This window comes from Bufo gargarizans, chromosome 2, assembly GCF_014858855.1.
Source record: "Bufo gargarizans isolate SCDJY-AF-19 chromosome 2, ASM1485885v1, whole genome shotgun sequence".
NCBI lineage: Eukaryota > Metazoa > Chordata > Amphibia > Anura > Bufonidae > Bufo > Bufo gargarizans.
The window spans coordinates 45,335,305-45,356,201 of NC_058081.1; the positions used below are offsets into that span (position 1 = coordinate 45,335,305).

A 20,897-nucleotide genomic window follows, 5' to 3' on the forward strand; every position below is an offset into this window, starting at 1 on the left:
AATTCACATTTTTGTACCATAGTTTGTAAACGCTATAACTTTTACCCAAACCATTTTTTTTTACCCAAACCATATTTTTTTTTATCAAAGACATGTAAAACAATAAATTTAGCGAAAAATTTATATATGGATGTCTTTTTTTTGCAAAATTTTACAACTGAAAGTGAAAAGTCATTTTTTTGCAAAAAAATCGTTATATTTCGATTAATAACAAAAAAATGTAAAAATGTCAGCAGCAATGAAATACCACCAAATGAAAACTCTATTAGTGAGAAGAAAAGGAGGTAAAATTCATTTGGGTGGTAAGTTGCATGACCGAGCAATAAACGGTGAAAGTAGTGTAGTGCAGAAGTGTAAAAAGTGGCCTGGTCATTAAGGGGGTTTTAGCTAGGGGGGTTGAGGTGGTTAAGACAGTTAGGGCGGTTTAAAATGTCACGGATGGTGTTGCAGAAAGCTGGAACTTATAAATAAACATCCGACTAGCTTGATCCCAAACTAAAGAGCATATGGGTGAGCCCTATTAAACCCCTAGAGCTCTCCCTGACTGCTATACCCATGCAAAGGTCTTTATGGTAGACAATTGCATGCCCTCGTACCTAATACTATGTGACACCTGAAAGCCCTATAATAGTGAGGGGACACAACCACCGGCTCCCTGCACTTAATACGGACGGAGTCAGGGTCACCTAGAATCAAGCCAGCAAGGAAACACAAATAAAGAAAACAGACTTATCTGAGGAATCAGCGGACGCAGGCTCCAGCAGTGAACACAATCCAGGAAGAAGTATAAACCGCAAAGTGAGGCAGTATGGGAGGGAATATACAGGGAGACAATTAGTGTAAATAGGTGACAGCTGGGAGAAGGAAAGGAGGTGACAAAGTGAAACCAAAACAAAGAACGTCATGCAGGTAGAGAAGAACATCTAACAGACCTTCTCACAGAAGTGGCGGTGACACATAATCACTTGTTCTTTTCTGTCATGTGAATGCATATTTTTTAGGTTCTGTACTGGCCTACAGTAAAATTGTTATCGACTGACCGGCTAATATACCTCCAGCACATAATCACTTGTTCTTTTCTGTCCGGTGAATGCCTATTTGGGGCCTGTACTCCACTGGCCTACGTAAACTTGTTATCCACTGACCGCCTAATGTATCCCCAGCCACATAATCACTTGTTCTTTTGTGTGAGGTGAATGCCTAATTTTTGGGGCCCATACTCCTGTGGCCTAAAATAAAAATGTTCTAGGCTCCAGCAGGGCACATTTTTGAGAGTTTTCCTTTAAGACAAATAAAAATGGCCCCTGATTAAAATACATATTTTTTGTGGGAATTTTTGCCATTGATCCCCCTCTGGTATGTCACTGTCCATGTTGTGGGATTATTTGTGCACTTCTAGTAAGTATTTGGTGGCTACAAACATGACCTGAAGTTTTTTCAGGTTTGCCTGTCAATGAAGTAAATGGGGCCTGCCACGAACGCGCGGTTCGTGAACATTTGATCAAGAACGCGCGTTTGCGAAACATCCTGGCCAATGTTCGTCCAACACTTGTAGACATTCTCTTTCCTCTTCTTCTCCTTTCAGACCAGACCACCATGATGATTTTTTTCAGCCATATCTTTGCTCTGTAGAGTTTAACAAACAGACATCTTAGTTTCCTACTTTTCCATCATTCTTCCACCGTCAGAACATCTCATCCTGCCACCCCCAATACTGTGTCCACTGTGGTACCCAATGCTATACTGCAGAAACAGTCCCTTTGAAAATACTGGTACCACACAGGTAGTGCGCCAGTACATAAATTACCCTCTTATATTGTGTGCCAGTACAAAAATTACCCGCTTACCTTTCAGATCAGACCCCCATTTGAGACCTCAGATCAGACCCCCCCCCCCCCATATCATATCATCAGATCAGACCCCAGTTTCAGACCTCAGATCAGACCCCTATTAAACCTCTGGTTGAATGATACAACTATTTGGGTCATTCCTGAAGTGTGTAGTGTGTCTTACCAGTAATCCCTCCATGGCAGTAAAGTCTGTATTGTCTTCAATGGCTGATACCTTACTGACTCTTGGCCATGTTCTCTAGATTCCAAGTTCTCCTCTTTCTCTCTCTTTCTTGCTGTAATTAACACAGAGATCGGTTAGTCAATTAAGCTATATGGGCCTAAAAAGAGGGAGCATTGGTCACTGCTTCCTTCCTTTTTGAACGCTAACTGTACACTATATAGAGCTGGGGTGGAGCAAGACACCACTTGAAACAACCTTCAAGGGCTGGGACAGGATTGTGAACTCAGGGTGTGCCATCCATCCATGGCTATAGTGGCCATAATACATAACATGACAATACATAGCATAACATTTGATAACATTACCCCTGCTCTGGGGTACTGCAGCATCACACTCAGCCAGCTGATGAGGAACAAGCCTCCTGAAACAGCTGTCTATGGATAGATATTTGGCTTGGCTATTTTCTCTTGCCATCTTCCAATGCTTGTTAAAAAGTCAGACTTTGACTCATAGGGAGCCACTTCTAGAAGAAGGCACTATAAACATGTTTTTTTTTTCCCTGAGAGATACCTCTTTACATAGTTCCCAATATTTTCCATGCTCTATCTCCTGTTTCTGCTGACCTTTCTGTGCCCCTTGTTCTGCCATCCTCTGAAAGAAATCCACTTCTCCGACTCCGAATAAAACCACAATCATACATAATATTATGACTCGTATGATAAAAAGTTATGTCTAGAATGTAGCTGCACATAAAGCAGAATTGTGTCTGATGACGTTATCTCCATCCTACGCACACCACATATATAATAACTATTAAATCTGAAGTGAAGATATTTCCTGGAAACACAAGTGCTGTGTATGTGATCTGTGTATATATTGATATTATTGGCTTCATGCAGGAATCTATTACCGTTGCTGTTTTTACATTCCGATCATGCCTCCGTTAACCACATATCTATCATCTACGTCCTACTGCTCTCTCGAATCGACTCTCCATTTAACAAGCCGCAGAATCTGCACTGCTGCCCTTTCTGAACAGAACGGCCAATTATCAAGTAACCATTAGAAAGAGTGCTGCAATATATTAATGGCTATTGGTTTTGGCTTCTTTTCAGACCTGAATCTCGGTGTGAGCACCTCTTCTTAGAGGGAATAAGAATTCTGCCCTCGTATATGAGGCTGTCAAAGATTAGAGGGAGTCAGGAGAGGTTGAGAGGCAGAAGACAAATGGCTTCAATCTACCAACTGGATTGTCACCGTCCCATAGGGCGGCCAACAAAAGCGACAAGCCGATGTATATAAGAAAAGATTGTCGATCTGGGGATTTGCAACATTGTGTGTGTGATATCTATCATTCAGAATGCATCCGAGAGCAGCGTACAGGGGAAATGAGTGCGTGCGGGGGATGCTGAGATTAAATTTACAAAGAATGAAGTGGGAAGGGAAAAGAATATACTGTATTGTCTGGACTATAAAACACATGATAAAAGTAAGCTTACAGTCTATAGGGAGTGCAGAATTATTAGGCAAATGAGTATTTTGACCACATCATCCTCTTTATGCATGTTGTCTTACTCCAAGCTGTATAGGCTCGAAAGCCTACTACCAATTAAGCATATTAGGTGATGTGCATCTCTGTAATGAGAAGGGGTGTGGTCTAATGACATCAACACCCTATATCAGGTGTGTATAATTATTAGGCAACTTCCTTTCCTTTGGCAAAATGGGTCAAAAGAAGGACTTGACAGGCTCAGAAAAGTCAAAAATAGTGAGATATCTTGCAGAGGGATGCAGCACTCTTAAAATTGCAAAGCTCCTGAAGCGTGATCATCGAACAATCAAGTGTTTCATTCAAAATAGTCAACAGGGTCGCAAGAAGCGTGTGGAAAAACCAAGGCGCAAAATAACTGCCCATGAACTGAGAAAAGTCAAGCGTGCAGCTGTCAAGATGCCACTTTCCACCAGATTGGCCATATTTCAGAGCTGCAACATCACTGGAGTGCCCAAAAGCACAAGGTGTGCAATACTCAGAGACATGGCCAAGGTAAGAAAGGCTGAAAGACGACCACCACTGAACAAGACACACAAGCTGAAACGTCAAGACTGGGCCAAGAAATATCTCAAGACTGATTTTTCTAAGGTTTTATGGACTGATGAAATGAGAGTGAGTCTTGATGGGCCAGATGGATGGGCCCGTGGCTGGATTGGTAAAGGGCAGAGAGCTCCAGTCCGACTCAGACGCCAGCAAGGTGGAGGTGGAGTACTGGTTTGGGCTGGTATCATCAAAGATGAGCTTGTGGGGCCTTTTTGGGTTGAGGATGGAGTTAAGCTCAACTCCCAGTCCTACTTCCAGTTTCTGGAAGACACCTTCTTCAAGCAGTGGTACAGGAAGAAGTCTGCATCCTTCAAGAAAAACATGATTTTCATGCAGGACAATGCTCCATCACACGCGTCCAAGTACTCCACAGCGTGGCTGGCAAGAAAGGGTATAAAAGAAGAAAATCTAATGACATGGCCTCCTTGTTCACCTGATCTGAACCCCATTGAGAACCTGTGGTCCATCATCAAATGTGAGATTTACAAGGAGGGAATACAGTACACCTCTCTGAACAGTGTCTGGGAGGCTGTGGTTGCTGCTGCACGCAATGTTGATGGTGAACAGATCAAAACACTGACAGAATCCATGGATGGCAGGCTTTTGAGTGTCCTTGCAAAGAAAGGTGGCTATATTGGTCACTGATTTGTTTTTGTTTTGTTTTTGAATGTCAGAAATGTATATTTGTGAATGTTGAGATGTTATATTGGTTTCACTGGTAAAAATAAATAATTGAAATGGGTATATATTTGTTTTTTGTTAAGTTGCCTAATAATTATGCACAGTAATAGTCACCTGCACACACAGATATCCCCCTAAAATAGCTAAAACTAAAAACAAACTAAAAACTACTTCCAAAAATATTCAGCTTTGATATTAATGAGTTTTTTGGGTTCATTGAGAACATGGTTGTTGTTCAATAATAAAATTAATCCTCAAAAATACAACTTGCCTAATAATTCTGCACTCCCTGTAAACGATATGCCATATATCACAAATAAGAAGTCATAAAAGAGTATGGCGCTGCACGCCAGCCCACAGGGGTTGGCATGGTGGCTAGAGATGATGGGAGTGGTGGTGGCAATGAGGATGGTTGTAGTTCCTCCACGGTGGCTGATGTAGGAGACATAGAAAAAATATATATAATTGCCAGGATTTATGCTTTTCGAGTGGCTTAAGCACCTTTAGTCATAGCAATTCCATTATCATCAACTCTTTCTGCAATACACAGGCCACGGGGTGCAGATTTTAGAACTGGTTGCCAGAAGCAATTAACCCTTCACACATACACTAAAGTCTATTGCCATAAACATGCAACACCTTACTGTCTGTCCAGCAAGTGGTTATCAACGTTCTGTAAAATGTCTGTTCTATCTCTCATGGAGTAGTCATTCAGTTTCTTCTCTGGCGGGTTTCAGTCTAAGCGATGAAGGTTCCCTGCACTAGGCCTAGCTCTCAGCAGCTTAAACACGTCCTTCCTCTAGGCCTGCTCAGCAAAGGAGGAGGCGGGAGGCAGTTTATCACCCAAGCAACTGCACTAAGACTGCCATTTTTAACTATTTGATGTCTATACTCAAATGTTTGGGATATACAATGCCCAAGAAAAGGGAAAATATGTTTACTATAAAAGTGTTTTGGCTCTAGCTCTCTTTAGCAGCGATCCACTGCAAAGTCAACCCTTTTCCAGTGATCCAGTGGGTCATTATATGGGGTGGAGCTGCTGTCCAACTTTCCATTGTCTCTTGTTATAGGGGACCACAAGACAAGTTAACGAGCAGACCAGTTGTTTTCCAGATGTCTCATTTAGTAATAGCTGATTGCAAGCTATGCATTTTTTATTAGTTTCCTATAAAAGCGCTGGCTGATCGTCATATCCTATAGATGAGGGCATTCAAGGCACATGAGTCATATGTTCCCCCCGACTGGACTTCCATATGTGGACAGCAACGCCACCCTGTACAGTCCTACGCGTATTCGCGTCCCTTCAATCTGAAAAAGACTAGAAGGATAGCTGGAGACCAGAGCATTCTCATGGCATTCTTTTATCCCAGTGAATGCAAGTTTTTGGAAATTACCCTTTCACACACAGGACAATCCAAAGCTCCAACCCAGTCCTCCAGCTCTGACCATCATGCCATCACCATTAGGGTCACCCCTTTTCAAGCCTTATATGCTGCACTATCACTCACTGTCACCTTGTCCATCAGCCTAAGTAGTCTACCATTAGCACCCCAAATTTATTTTTCCACTCTCTGATCTTGAGTGCATCCAGTGGCATCTCTAGATATGAAGAGTCCCCATTCTGGCAGAGTTTAAAACTATTACACTACTTACAATCCAGGACAAGAGGACTTGGTCAATTTTTGAGCATGATCCTTGGGCTAATTTCACACAGCCTACTTTGTAAAGCTTGTGGAGAAGACGTCCTTAGGTTAGGGTCACACAGTCAGGTTTCCTGATGCAGTTTTGGAAGACAGATACAACTTCTCTCTTTTGAATTCACTCCTGGTTTTGGAGTTTCTCAGCCAAGTGGGCTGGGAGCCAGGTTTGTCCTGGTATAGAGAGGGGCTCACCATATTTGCTAAAGTAACAGCACGTCGGGCAACAGGATGCGGGATCCTGTCACCCTGCACACACTGTCCATAATATCCCTAGGGGTGAATACATTCGCGCTTTGCGCAATTGTTCCTCTAGTGAAACTTGCATTGAAGAAATGAATACTGTCACCACTCGTCTCCTAGCCAGGAATTATCCCAGCAGACTTTTAGACCGATCAAAGAATATGGTTTCTACCATGTCTCGGGATAATTTAATTTTTCCCAACAAAATGCCCAGGCTTGGTCATAAAGAGAAGCAAGTTACTTTCTCCACGAGTTATAGCTGTGAATATTCACAAATATGTAATATTGTCAAAAGACATCTTCATCTTCTCAAATATGACCAAGCGTGGGGTGACGTTGTAAAAAGCGGTGTTAGATGTGTTGCCCGACGTGCTGTTACCTTAGCAAATATGGTGAGCCCCTCTCTATACCAGGACAAACCTGGCTCCCAGCCTACTTGGCTGAGAAACATAGGTAATTTTAAATGATGGCATAAAAGATGTACATGTTGCTCATATATGAGGATGGGCTCGCATATTGTGTCTACAAGTAACCACACCACTCATACTATTCAGCAATACATCAATTGCAACACCACATATGTGGTATACTGCATAACATGCTCTCTGTGTAATTTACAGCACGTCGGGTGCACATCCAACTGTTTGAAAATTCGAATTTGCCGTCACATCTCTGATGTACCTCATGCTAAAATAAAAAATGTTTCTGCCGCTAGTCTGCATTTTGCTGCGGTCCATGATGGTAATACAGATAGCATGTCAGTACAAGGAGTGGAAAGGTTAACAGACCAAACAGAGGCGGTGATCACAAGAAAAAGTTGCTCAATCGTGAGTGCTTTTGGATTTTCAAATTAGGCTCACGGATACCATCAGGATTGAACAGGCGTCATGATACTATCTTACATTACTAATATGTTTACTCATCTTATTTTTTATCATTGCAATTTGTAAATTTATCTTATTTTTCAATGTTTTTTGGCATGTTGTAATTACTATGCATTTTATCTGTGAAGGATGTCATCAGGAGGTGTGTCCTGTACCTGATTGTGATCACCTGTGTTTGGTGGTTCACTATTTAGTCTCGACCTCACTTCCCACTGATGCACATCATGACTAAGGATCCGCATCTACAGTGATCCGAAACCGGTCGATTTTCTGCATTGCTGTATGTTGGTTTTTATCTGCACGGGATTGAATAAAGCCTCAAGTATTTTTCAGTGAAGCTGGACCATCTTTCTTTCTATTGGGTGGATCTTATTCTGAATGTGTGCCCTACAGTCCGAAAAACAGCATATACAGTAGCTTTGGAAAGAAGATGAAACAGAAAAGGCATAATAAAAAACTGGGAAAGCAAAGGAAATTCCAAGATGGCTGAATGCTAATAGAGTTGATGCATATTCGCCCATTAAGAGACAGTTATGAACAATATACACACATAAGGTGGGATAGAGATAGAGGTGGATGGTAAAGATTATGTGGTTTCATCAATTACCATTAAAAATCACATCTGCTCTGTGTGTTAAAGGCAGACTCTGCAGATATTAAACTGCCAATGTGACTTGCAGCATATGGCAAAGAATGCAGTCTGCATCATATGGAGCGCACTGCGACACACGGCTTATCTGTTATTCCTCATAGTAAAGGCCAAAAAAAAGAAAATTTAAACTGGGATGTTAAAGGATACTTAAAGAGCCCCTGTCACCAGGATCAACCCCTTTTAACCAGACATACTATCTGGTAGGTTTTGCCATTCCAGAGAAAACTGTTTTCTTCTATGTGTAAATTACGATTTCGGCGGACTGAGGGCCTGGCCCTAGCCCCTCAGGTGCCCACACCTTGAATGTAGCCCTCATTTACATATTGAAAACAGTTTTCTCTGGAACGGCGAAACAGATCTCCATCCAGGCATCATTTTAATGTACAGGCAGTATGTCTAACCTGCAGGTTCCATGGTGACCAGCAAAGGTGTTTGATGGTCAAGTGCTATTGTGATTTCCCTGCATTTATCCTGTGTTATTTCCTGCCTGTGTTCCTGTTGTGCTCCAAGTTCTGTTTCCATCCTGCCCGTGTGCTCCTACACTTTCAAATGCAAGTTCAGTTCATTTTAAAGTTAACCCAGTCTGTCTTCTCTGCCTGTGCTCCAGTCAAGTCCCCAGTCTACTTGCCTTGTGTGCTTCACTTTCCCTGAATCTCTAAAACCAGCATTCACGCATGTACCTGCTGTTTTCCTGTATTTTTGGTGCATTATCTATAGCTAGAGCTCCTGGTGCTGGCACAGAAGTCTCTGACCTGGTGGATCAGCTGCCCACTACATGGGGACTATCCTAGGAGGTAGTGGGGTGGTTTCTATCCTGAAGCAAAGTCCAAATGCCTATGTAGGAGTTAAAGGGTGAATACAGGGCAAACACCAGAATTAAGCCTTTAGGGTTAGCTCTATGGCTATGCCAAACCGATTAGTTGGCATAGTGGGTTCACAGTCGCTGATCCGTAACAGGACTTCAGTTGATCCCCAAGACTGTATATAGCTAAGGAACCCCTGGGATTGCTGAGAAGGTGAAAGAGGGAGTGTGGTATTTAGTCTGTGAGGTAATGCCCATCTATAGCTAATAGACCACAAAGCTCTGGTTAGGGTATTTTTGGTCTCCAACCGCCCTTTCCTACTTGTGTGGCAGCTTGCATTGTTGCTTTTGGAGTCTGCACCTCACAGTTAGGAATTGCAGACATTGCAGAAGAAAATAGATTTAAAAGCACCCCTCAGCTAGAATAGTATGTAAGGAATGGGTATGTAAGGTACTGCATATCAGAGGAACTCGAGATGACCCATGAGTCAGCAAGAACTTGTTGAAGCTGTTTACTAAGACTTGTGCCTCCAGAATGTGTGGAAGTATTGGTAGCCTTGCACTTCTTGATATCTTAATCAACTGCACCTTCTCTCCACAGGAGACTTCAACCAGGCAGTGAGGGAGAAGGATTTAGCCACTGTGAAACCATGACAACTACCTACGTTCATACTACTTCCACTCCTATCCTCCTCTCACACTCTTCTCTAAGTCTCTGAATAGCAACTGTTTTATATCTAATATATAAAGCTGAGTGTATGTGTGTATAAAGGAATCCCCACAATAGCATTTACAATCACAGAATTTGGCACACAGGTACATCAGGTGTCCGGGAAGGTTTTAGACCAGGTCTCTGCTCTCTAGCACATACCGTTCCTGAGATATTCCCAAAAAATGCATTAGCCAATAGAAGCCTGGTCACATTACCCTTATCAGCCTATTGAAGCTTGCAGGCCCTTAGTCTCCACATACACACAGTTTTACACCAGGTTCATAACAACCCAGCCATTTTTCTTCACTGCTGTAGGTCAACTTTAAAAGGGCAGGGTGCTGTGGAAGACACTGTTAAGGGAGCGGAGTGCTGTGGAGGTTAGGGTTGCAGTCAAGGGGGCAGATAGGGTGGCCACTTAAAAACGTCGCCCCCAGGTCCAACTAAGCCACACCCCGACCTGTTAGGACATGCCCCCTACCACTCTGCAGATTATGAGGATTGAAAAAATGAAGGTAAAAATCAACTTCTGTCAGCTGCAGGGGTGGGAGGGAGGGTGACTTTCTCCCTGCAGCTCACACTCCGACAGCACAGTGCTGCTGTCTTAGAGTGAGCTGTTCAAAAGGACATCCCTGTGTCCATCCAGGCCCTGCGCCAGATGGAGGACAGGGAGTCTGAAAGCCGGACTGCCCGGCCTAAAACCGGACCTCTAGCCACACTAGGGGCAGGCTGCTGTGGAGGTCACAGTTAAGGAGATGGTCCGCTATGGAGGTCAGTGTTAAGGGAAAGATTGCTGTAGAGGCCACTGTTAAGGGGACGGGGTGTTGTGGAAATCACTGTTAAGGAGATGGGGTACTGTGGAGGTCACTGTTAAAGGAATGGGCTGCTGTGGAGGTCACTGTTAAGTGGGAGGAATGCTGTGGAGGTCACTGTTAAAGGGCGGGAGCTGTGGAGGTCACTGTTAAGGGTCAGGGAATGGTGGAGGTCATAGTTAAGGGGACAGTCTGCTATGGAGGTCAGTGTTAAGGGGAGGGGTGCTGTAGAGGTCACAATTAAGGGGGAAGGGAGTTGTGGAGGTCACATTTAAGGGAATGGAGCTATGTGGAGGTCACTGCTAAAGGGGCGTATTATTGTGGAAATCACTGTTAACGAGATGTCACAGTGACTGTGGAGGTCACTAATAAAGGGGCGGCCACTGTGGAGGTCGCTGTTAAAGGGAAGGGCACTGTGAATGTTAAAGGGGAGGGCACTGTGAATGTTACTGTTAAGGGGGCAGGCCACTCTGGAGGTCACTGTTAAAGGGGCGGGGTGCTGTAGAGGTCACTGTTATGGGGGATACTGTTGATATCTTTTAATGACACACACAAACATTAAATGAAATAGATAAAATATACCCGTGCAAAGCCGGGTCCTTCTGCTAGTTGTTAGAATAAATATAAAATGAATAATAAGGCAAATCTTCAAATAGTATTAATTACAACTTTTATACTGTTTTATGTATGCAGCTCTTATAAACACCTATGTAGCACCCTGGTTACACACTACAAATAAAGCCAGTTGGGTAGATTTACCAATACTGTTGTAAAGGAAAACTGGCTTAGTTGTCCATAGCAACCAATCAGATTTCAACTGTCATTTTTTAGAGCTCCTTTCGAAAATGTAAGGTGGAATCTAAACCAGTTGTCCTTTACATCAGTTTGATAAATCTCCCCCAGTGTCAGTAGTCTGATCCTGAAGTCAGATCCTCCCTCTGCACTATGTTCTACTGTCTGTAGATTAGCAAGAAGAGGGATTGAAGTAATATGACTACAGGGTCAGACTACATATAGAAATTGTTTGTAGTCTGTAACCATAGAGACACATGAGCCTGAATAGAAGCTTTATACTCACCATTAGTGTCGAGAAACGTTTAGAAAAATTTGATTCGGCTGCTTCGCGAAATTTCACACAGCGCATAATGATGTCATCATGCTGGCCAGCTGGACACGGTGGCCTCTTTGTGCTCAAATGGATGAGATGATGAGTATGTTTTTTTTTATTGAGATAAGAATATTTTCCTAGCTACGTAGTGCAATTCCCATCTCATATGTCAGTGGGTGGGCGATATTGACGTCTTCTCAACACATTTTCATTTCTCCTTGCCAAGCAAATAAAACTCAAACGTGCCAACAATCTGTCGAGAAACTATTTTTTATGCAGATGGCATTCTAAGTAAGCGAGATTTCTGTGGCGTATAGAGCAGAAGTAAAGGTTTTAATTGAGCACTTTAGTGTTTAAAAGTGTTATTTCCACTCATCTGGGATCTGGAAGGCGCTTGTTATATCAGTTTGCTACACTTTCACGTGGAATATTGGTGTCTAGATTTTGCAAATATATGTGTGATTTCATATGTCCACCTTGAACATTTTAGTACCTGCTTTGAAAAGGAGAACAACTGCTCTTCTCCATATTCCCTATAATAATATTTATTTGAAGGTCCTATTAATTCCAAGGCTCAGTCTACAAGGGAAGGGGGTAGTAGGTGATGGTAGAAGCTCCTCAGATGATAGTATAGTTGCAGTAGCATTGTTGTAGGTTGCAGAGTCAGATGTGTTAGGGTACTAATTTCCAGAATATGTTAGATGCCCTAAGACCGATCAATATCTGATCTGCAGGGGTCTGACACCCTGCATTTGTGGATCAGCTGTTCTGAGGAAGGTCCCATGCACACAGCATCATCCATTGTGCAGTGGTCAGAGCTGGTTATGGCACTACTTCTCCCATTGAAGTGAATAGAAGCAACACTGCAGTAACCAGCTCAATCTGCAGTTACATCCTATTGGTCTTGACAGCAGCTGCCTGACACTGATTGCTACAGTTAAGTTTGCTGTATGGTAAAATTTGTAAGTCCTTTTCCATGTCAGTGTTACCCAGTGTTTTACCATTTAGTATGTACGGGTGACTTGCATTATTCCTTCCCATGTCCATAACCATACATTTGTCAGTGTTAAACCTCATCTGCCACTTATCTGTCCAAGCCTCCAATCTTTCCAGATCCATCTGTAGCAGTATACTTTTCTCTGTAGTGTATATATATATAAATATATATATATATAAATATATATATATAAATATATATATACACACAGTATACTGTCCTCTGTAGTATATATAGTATACTGTTCTCTGTAGTATAACTATACAGTATACTGTCCTCTGTAGTATATATGTACGGTATACTGCACTCTGTAGTGTGTGTGTGTGTATATATATATATATATATATATATATATTATACTGTCCTCTGTAGTATATATACTGTATATTGCCCTTTTCTGTGTTAATTACTTTACAAAGTCCCTGAGGGAGATAAGTATCCTGCTTCACACTAACATGCTGGGGGTTTGTTGTCGTTAACGTCCCTCTGGCGGGAAAGTCGGCATTTGAGTTAGCTACTAACAACTCCCAGCGAGTTATTGATGGTGCTGCTGGGAACTTTAAGCTTTATACCTTATTATTTCTACTATTTTTTCTTTTACCATTCGTATTTGCATTTGTGGAAACTGATTGCTGGGGACACTCATGTTTTAGTTACAGTACAGACCAACAGTTTGGACACACCTTCTCATTTAAAGAGTTTTCTTTATTTTCATGACTATGAAAATTGCAGATTCACACTGAAGGCATCAAAACTATGAATTAACACATGTGGAATTATATACATAACAAAAAAGTGTGAAACAACTGAAAATATGTCATATTCTAGGTTCTTCAAAGTAGCCACCTTTTGCTTTGATTACTGCTTTGCACACTCTTGGCATTGTCTTGTTGAGCTTCAAGAGGTAGTCACCTGAAATGGTTTTCACTTCACAGGTGTGCCCTGTCAGGTTTAATAAGTGGGATTTCTTGCCTTAAAAATGGGGTTGGGACCATCAGTTGCGTTGTGGAGAAGTCAGATGGATACACAGCTGATAGTCCTACTGAATAGACTGTTAGAATTTGTGTTATGGCAAGAAAAAAGCAGCTAAGTAAAGAAAATCGAGTGGCCATCATTACTTTAAGAAATGAAGGTCAGTCAGTCCAAAAAATTGGGAGAACTTTGAAAGTGTCCCCAAGTGCAGTCACAAAAACCATCAAGCGCTACAAAGAAACTGGCTCACATGCGGACCGCCCCAGGAAAGAAAGACCAAGAGTCACCTCTGCTGCGGAGGATAAGTTCATCCAAGTCACCAGCCTCAGAAATCTCAGGTTAACAGCAGCTCAGATTAGAGACCAGGTCAATGCCACACAGAGTTCTAGCAGCAGACACATCTCTAGAACAACTGTTAGGAGGAGACTGTGTGAATCAGGCCTTCATGGTAGAATATCTGCTAGGAAACCACTGCTAAGGACAGGCAACAAGCAGAAGAGACTTGTTCGGGCTAAAGAACACAAGGAATGGACATTAGACCAGTGGAAATCTGTGCTTTGGTCTGATGAGTCCAATTTTGAGATCTTTGGTTCTAACCACCGTGTCTTTGTGCGACACAGAAAAGGTGAACGGATGGACTCTACATGCCTGGTTCCCACCGTGAAGCATGGAGGAGGAGGTGTGATGGTGCTTTGCTGGTGACGCTGTTTGGGATTTATTCAAAATTGAAGGCATACTGAACCAGCATGGCTACCACAGCATCTTGCAGCGGCATGCTATTCCATCCGGTTTGCGTTTAGTTGGATCATCATTTATTTTTCAACAGGACAATGACCCCAAACACACCTCTAGGCTGTGTAAGGGCTATTTGACCATGAAGGAGAGTGATGGGGTGCTGCGCCAGATGACCTGGCCTCCACAGTCACCGGACCTGAACCCAATCGAGATGGTTTGGGGTGAGCTGGACCGCAGAGTGAAGGCAAAAGGGCCAACAAGTGCTAAGCATCTCTGGGAACTCCTTCAAGACTGTTGGAAGACCATTTCAGGTGACTACCTCTTGAAGCTCATCAAGAGAATGCCAAGAGTGTGCAAAGCAGTAATCAAAGCAAAAGGTGGCTACTTTGAAGAACCTAGAATATGACATATTTTCAGTTGTTTCACACTTTTTTGTTATGTATATAATTCCACATGTGTTAATAGTTTTGATGCCTTCAGTGTGAATCTACAATTTTCATAGTCATGAAAATAAAGAAAACTCTTTGAATGAGAAGGTGTTTCCAAACTTTTGGTCTGTACTGTATATATAATGTTCCTTCTGCTGGAGAAAAGTGTAGTCCGATATAATGTGCCATTAGAGATCTCTCTACCTTCAAAGGTTGCAGGGAAAGGTTCTACCCTTAGCAACCCATCACTGTTACAGGTTACAGTTAGGGGAGGGGGGTTGGGGGGGATACGGTGCTCTCTCTGTTTTAATGGGTGGAATAGTTCAGTGCAATGAGATTTCCCAACTGACTAGTCCTTTCAAGATAGTGTCTTGGAACATAAATAGTGTTGAGCGAGCATGCTCGGCCGAATACCTGTTCGGCTCGAGCATCGCTATGCTTGGCACATGGTGGTACTCAGCCGAGTACCGCATGTGCTTGAACGACATGCTCGAGTCTCCTTCCCGTACGTTTCGTGGCTGCCTGCAGGTAAGTACTGCCATCACTGTAATGCCAGTAACCAACATGGCTACTGGCATTACAGTGATTGGCTGGCTGGAAAGCGTCATCGGGTGTCCTGTGACCCCCCCCCCCCCGTATCGGCCATTGCTGCAAACCGCAGGTTAATTCAGACCTGCGGTTTTCAGCATTTCCGGGTCATTCGTGTCTCCGGTGACCCGATGACCTGGAATAGAAGGGTGGTCAGTGGTGTAATATACATCACCAATCACCCTCCGTAGATCCTGTGAGGTGGCGGTGACGCCACCTCTCAGGATTGCCTGTGATTGGCTGGACGGACAAACGGGGGATAACGTCCCGCAGCTCCACTCTCCCCTCCCACAGATTTCTGTGTTAGCGAGAAGAGAGGAGCCCCTATGTCGGTCCCTCTGCCTCCCACGCGATCCGCCGCCATCCGTGGTTCCTGAGCCACTATAAAGTGCTATCTGGCACATAAACATTTAGAGAGAGCTTTAGTTATGCAAGGAGAGTGAAAAAAAATAAAAAATAAATAAAAGGTTGTCCACAGCACCCTCAGCCGTGCCACCCCCGACCCCCCAGGGGTGCTGCCTCCCACATTTTTTGGGGCGCAAGCAGTTTTTTTTTTCTTTTTGTAGGTGCACTGACTGTGGCCGGCAATCTTAGCCGTAAAAGAGCGTCCGGCCACTGTTAGCGCATTGCCCACCCCACTGATGATCAGCTTGATACCGCTTTTTGGGGCTTGCGTTTTATTTTATTTAGTTTTATGTATATTTTTTCTGTTACGTTAGGGTGGGTTATGTTAGGATATACGTAAAAATACACTGTCCCCCCACACACACACTCGCACTAAATAAAGTTTTACACACACACACACACACTCCCTTTTAGCATTAGAAGATGGCCCGCCAGATGTTCTCGGCTGAGGAGGCATACGCCCAGTGAGGACGAGGATGACCCCACTTTCCTGTTGTCATCCTCGTTCTCATCATCTAGTGATGATGATGAGCCCCCAAGGCGGCGGAGACACCGCTAGGCGATGCCAGGAGCCCTCCATGCCAGGGACCCTGTGGCCCACACTAGTATGAGCAGCCCTGGGGCTCGTACTAGTTTTCCGTTCCACCAGGCAAGTCATCCTGAGACCCCTACCGGTGAATTTGCCTGGAGTACCCCAGAGAATTTTGAGCCCGTGATTCCTGACTTTGTTGGGCAACCAGGAATCCAGATTCGCACAGTGGGCTTCATTGAATATAACTTTTTTAGTTTTATTTTCATTGAACACTTTGTGAATCTGATGGTGGAGCAAACAAACTTGTTCGCCGAACAGTTTATTGCTCAACACCCGGGCTCCTTTTTGGCTAGGTCCGGTAGCTGGACTCCAGCCAGTGCAGCCGAGATGAGGACGTATTGGGGCCTCGTGCTGCACATGGGCTTAGTCAAAAAATCCAGTGTCAGGCAGTACTGGAGTGGGGACGTCCTCTACCAGAACCCACTTTACTCCATGGCCATGGCACACTGCCGTTTTGATGTCATTCGGAAATGCCTGCATTATGCAGATAATGCAGCATGTCCCCTATGAGGTGATCCTGCCTATGACCGCCTGTACAAAATCAGGCCGGTAATCGATCACTTCGGGGCCACATTTTTGGAGGCCTATGTACCTGGAAGGGAGGTCGATGTTGATGAGTCTCTCATTGCTTTCAAGGGGAGACTCAGTTTCTGCCAGAACATTCCCACTAAGCAGGCAAGGTATGGCGTGAAGCTGTACAAACTTTGTGAGAGTACCTCAGGGTACACTTACAAGTTTCGTGTGTACGAAGGGCGAGATTCCGTGTTGAACTCCCAGAATGTCCCCCCACTCTGGGTGTTAGCGGGAAACTTGTGTGGGACCTTATGCACCCACTGCTAGATAAGGGTTACCACCTGTACGTGGATAACTTTTATACTACTTTCCCCTTGTTCCAGTCCCTCGCCACCAGATCCACATCCGCTTGTGGGACCATGCGGAAAAATCAACGAGGACTCACTACTAGAGTTGAGCGAACACCTGGATGTTCGGGTTCGAGAAGTTCGGCCGAACTTCCCGAAAATGTTCGGGTTCGGGATTCGAACCCGATCCGAACTTCGTCCCGAACCCGAACCCGAACCCCATTGAAGTCAATGGGGACCCGAACTTTTCGGCACTAAAAAGGCTGTAAAACAGCCCAGGAAAGGGCTAGAGGGCTGCAAAAGGCAGCAACATGTAGGTAAATCCCCTGCAAACAAATGTGGATAGGGAAATGAATTAAAATAAAATAAAAATTAACCAAAATCAATTGGAGAGAGGTCCCATAGCAGAGAATCTGGCTTCCCATCACCCACCACTGGAACAGTCCATTCTCAGATATTTAGGCCCCGGAACCCAGGCAGAGGAGAGAGGTCCCGTAACAGAGAATCTGGCTTCATGTCAGCAGAGAATTAGTCTGCATGTCATAGCAGAGAATCAGGCTTCACGTCACCCAACATTGGAACAGTCCATTGGCATATATTTAGGCCCAGCACCCAGGCAGAGGAGAGAGGTCCCGTAACAGACAATCTGGCTTCATGTCAGCAGAGAATCAGTCTTCATGTCATAGCAGAGAATCAGGCTTCACGTCACCCACCACTGTAAGAGTCCATTTTCATAAATTTAGGCCCAGCACCCAGGCAGAGGAGAGAGGTCCGTAACAGAGGATCTGGCTTCATGTCAGCAGAGAATTAGTCTGCATGTCATAGCAGAGAATGAGGCTTCACGTCAGCCACCACTGCAACAGTCCATTGGCATATATTTAGGCCCAGCACACAGGCAGAGGAGAGAGGTCCCGTAACAGACAATCTGGCTTCATGTCAGCAGAGAATCAGTCTGCATGTCATAGCAGAGAATCAGGCTTCACGTCACCCACCACTGTAAGAGTCCATTGTCATAAGTTTAGGCCCAGCACCCAGGCAGAGGAGAGAGGTCCCGTAACAGACAATCTGGCTTCATGTCAGCAGAGAATTACTCTGCATGTCATAGCAGAGAATGAGGCTTCACGTCACCCACCACTGTAAGAGTCCATTTTAATAAGTTTAGGCCCAGCACCCAGGCAGAGGAGAGAGGTCCCGTAACAGAGGATCTGGCTTCATGTCAGCAGAGAATCAGTCTTCATGTCATAGCAGAGAATCAGGCTTCACGTCAGCCACCACTGTAAGAGTCCATTTTCATAAGTTTAGGCCCAGCACCCAGGCAGAGGAGAGAGGTCCCGTAACAGACAATCTGGCTTCATGTCAGCAGAGAATCAGTCTTCATGTCATAGCAGAGAATCAGGCTTCACGTCACCCACCACTGTAAGAGTCCATTTTCATAAATTTAGGCCCAGCACCCAGGCAGAGGAGAGAGGTCCGTAACAGAGGATCTGGCTTCATGTCAGCAGAGAATTAGTCTGCATGTCATAGCAGAGAATGAGGCTTCACGTCAGCCACCACTGCAACAGTCCATTGGCATATATTTAGGCCCAGCACACAGGCAGAGGAGAGAGGTCCCGTAACAGACAATCTGGCTTCATGTCAGCAGAGAATCAGTCTGCATGTCATAGCAGAGAATCAGGCTTCACGTCACCCACCACTGCAACAGTCCATTGTCATAAATTTAGGCCCAGCACCCAGGCAGAGGAGAGAGGTCCCGTAACAGACAATCTGGCTTCATGTCAGCAGAGAATCAGTCTGCATGTCATAGCAGAGAATGAGGCTTCACGTCACCCACCACTGTAAGAGTCCATTTTCATAAGTTTAGGCCCAGCACCCAGGCAGAGGAGAGAGGTCCCGTAACAGAGGATCTGACTTCATGTCAGCAGAGAATTAGTCTGCATGTCATAGCAGAGAATGAGGCTTCACGTCAGCCACCACTGCAACAGTCCATTGGCATATATTTAGGCCCAGCACCCAGGCAGAGGAGAGAGGTCCCGTAACAGAGGATCTGGCTTCATGTCAGCAGAGAATTAGTCTGCATGTCATAGCAGAGAATCAGGCTTCACGTCACCCAACATTGGAACAGTCCATTGGCATATATTTAGGCCCCGGCACCCAGACAGAGGAGAGGTTCATTCAACTTTGGGTAGCCTCGCAATATAATGGTAAAATGAAAATAAAAATAGGATTGAATGAGGAAGTGCCCTGGAGTCCAATAATATATGGTTAAGGGGAGGTAGTTAATGTCTAATCTGGACAAGGGACGGACAGATCCTGTGGGATCCATGCCTGGTTCATTTTTATGAACGTCAGCTTGTCCACATTGGCTGTAGACAGGCGGCTGCGTTTGTCTGTAATGACGCCCCCTGCCGTGCTGAATACACGTTCAGACAAAACGCTGGCCGCCGGGCAGGCCAGCACCTCCAAGGCATAAAAGGCTAGCTCTGGCCACGTGGACAATTTAGAGACCCAGAAGTTGAATGGGGCCGAACCATCAGTCAGTACGTGGAGGGGTGTGCACACGTACTGTTCCACCATGTTAGTGAAATGTTGCCTCCTGCTAACACGTTGCGTATCAGGTGGTGGTGCAGTTAGCTGTGGCGTGTTGACAAAAGTTTTCCACATCTCTGCTATGCTAACCCTGCCCTCAAAGGAGCTGGCATTGACACAGCTGCCTTGGCGACCTCTTGCTCCTCCTCTGCCTTGGCCTTGGGCTTCCACTTGTTCCCCTGTGACATTTGGGAATGCTCTCAGTAGCGCGTCTACCAACGTGCGCTTGTACTCGCGCATCTTCCTATCACGCTCCAGTGCAGGAAGTAAGATGGGCACATTGTCTTTGTAGCGTGGATCCAGCAGGGTGGCAACCCAGTAGTCCGCACAGGTTAAAATGTGGGCAACTCTGCTGTCGTTGCGCAGGCACTGCAGCATGTAGTCGCTCATGTGTGCCAGGCTGCCCAGGGGTAAGGACAAGCTGTCCTCTGTGGGAGGCGTATCGTCATCGTCCTGCCTTTCCCCCCAGCCACGCACCAGTGATGGACCCGAGCTGCGTTGGGTGCCACCCCGCTGTGACCATGCTTCATCCTCATCCTCCTCCTCCTCCTCCTCATCCTCGTCCTCCTCGTCCTCCATTAGTGGGCCCTGGCTGGCCACATTTGTACCTGGCCTCTGCTGTTGCCAAAAACCTCCCTCTGAGTCACTTCGAAGAGACTGGCCTGAAAGTGCTAAAAATGACCCCTCTTCCTCCTCCTCCTCCTCCTCCTCCTGGGCCACCTCCTCTTCCATCATCGCCCTAAGTGTTTTCTCAAGGAGACGTAGAAGTGGTATTGTAACGCTGATAACGGCGTCATCGCCACTGGCCATGTTGGTGGAGTACTCGAAACAGCGCAACACGGCAAACAGGTCTCGCATGGAGGCCCAGTCATTGGTGGTGAAGTGGTGCTGTTCTGTAGTGCGACTGACCCGTGCGTGCTGCAGCTGAAACTCCACTATGGCCTGCTGCTGCTCGCACAGTCTGTCCAGCATGTGCAAGGTGGAGTTCCACCTGGTGGGCACGTCGCATATGAGGCGGTGAGCGGGAAGGCCGAAGTT

General features: G+C 44.9%; 1 long non-coding RNA gene across 1 annotated transcript; it reads right to left on the bottom strand.

Annotated features, from left to right (window-relative positions):
• Positions 1-1,567: 1,567 nt before the first annotated feature.
• On the bottom strand, positions 1,568-11,703 carry LOC122927502. Its single transcript, XR_006387789.1, has 3 exons — positions 11,667-11,703; positions 2,014-2,125; positions 1,568-1,626 (listed from the first exon to the last, which is right to left on the bottom strand). It is a non-coding gene; the product is annotated as an uncharacterized LOC122927502 (long non-coding RNA).
• Positions 11,704-20,897: the final 9,194 nt, after the last annotated feature.